This window comes from Lycium ferocissimum, chromosome 10 (assembly GCF_029784015.1).
Source record: "Lycium ferocissimum isolate CSIRO_LF1 chromosome 10, AGI_CSIRO_Lferr_CH_V1, whole genome shotgun sequence".
In the NCBI taxonomy this organism is placed as follows: Eukaryota; Viridiplantae; Streptophyta; class Magnoliopsida; order Solanales; family Solanaceae; genus Lycium; species Lycium ferocissimum.
In genome coordinates, this window is record NC_081351.1 from 36,130,643 (window position 1) to 36,131,930 (window position 1,288).

The 1,288-nt window shown below is 34.6% G+C and overlaps 1 pseudogene; it reads right to left on the minus strand.

Moving 5' to 3' along the window:
• Window position 1: 1 nt before the first annotated feature.
• On the minus strand, window positions 2-966 carry LOC132034848 (purine permease 1-like; annotated as a pseudogene).
• Between the last annotated feature and the right edge of the window lie 322 nt (window positions 967-1,288).

A 1,288-nucleotide genomic window follows, 5' to 3' on the forward strand; every position in this document is an offset into this window, starting at 1 on the left:
CCTGATATAAAAATGTTCCTACAACAGTTGGAAACTTAAATCTACCGCAGAAAAAGCCTTTTTCCCGATTAAATTCTGTAAAGACGAGGAAATTTACCTGGAAATCCTTGTTAATAATCATTCCAACAGTGCAAAACACAGTAGCAGAAACACCAATAACCATCTGAATCTCCAACACAGTAGTATACGTAACAGCTCTCTTAGCCTTCATATAAATCAACTCAATTAACGGCAACATTAACCCATAAAACACTGCACCAATAAACGTCATAACAAACCCCAACACACATAATCCTTTCCAGACTCACCCTCAGGTCTATCACCATTAGCTCTTAAAGCTAACGTGGCAGCACCAGCAATTAACAAAACCACTGAATTCGTCGAATACGGGGTTAATTTCTGCTTAACAATAAGCACTGCAAATAACGCAGTAAACGCTAGTTGAGTTGCGTTAATTAAAGTTGAAGTTGAAACAGGTAATTTAGCTGGGCCCCATGAGTTTAAATAACCGTCAAGACCAGCGATTATTCCGACACCAGCCGATGATATCAACTCTTGTCGTGTTATAAAGACGATTTTAGCCTCAGGTCCTTCGATTTTTCTTCGTTGAAAGTAAGCCAGGGCTAGGGGGATTAGAATAATTGGACAACCAACTGTTTGTAACATACTGGGTATCCAAATTCTTTGACCACCATGAATGAAGTAGAGACGAGAAATTAAAGGGCCACCACAGTAGCCTATTGAGAGGAGCATTATGTTGAAGATTAGTAGGATAAGTTTCTTCATTTTTGAGATGTATGTTGTGTGTTTTGGGTTTCTTGTATTTCCAGCTTTTGTTTTTTGCTTATGTTAGATGTATAATTGTGGGAAGGGGAGGTCCATGGTTGACCATTTATAACAATCGTAAAATATTCCCCAAACCCACATTTAATGCCGTTTTAATAACAGGTTAAATCTCGAGTATTTTTCCTTTTGCGTCATTTTTTATTATGAATTTTTTACTATATTACTATTATATCACTTTCTCTGTCTCAATTGATGTGGTACCGTTGGATTCCGAGAGTCAAACTTTTAAATTTTGATCGCGAATTCGGATATGAAGTCTTTAAAGTTTTTAAAATAAAAATAACATATCCGGAAATTACGTAAAAGTATATAAATTAAAATAACTGACAAATTAAATCGGATTATTTAGAAGGCATATGAAAAAATTATGATAAAAATCCTATTTGACTCTCAAAATTTAAATAATATCACATATATTGAAACAAAGGAAGTACTTATTATA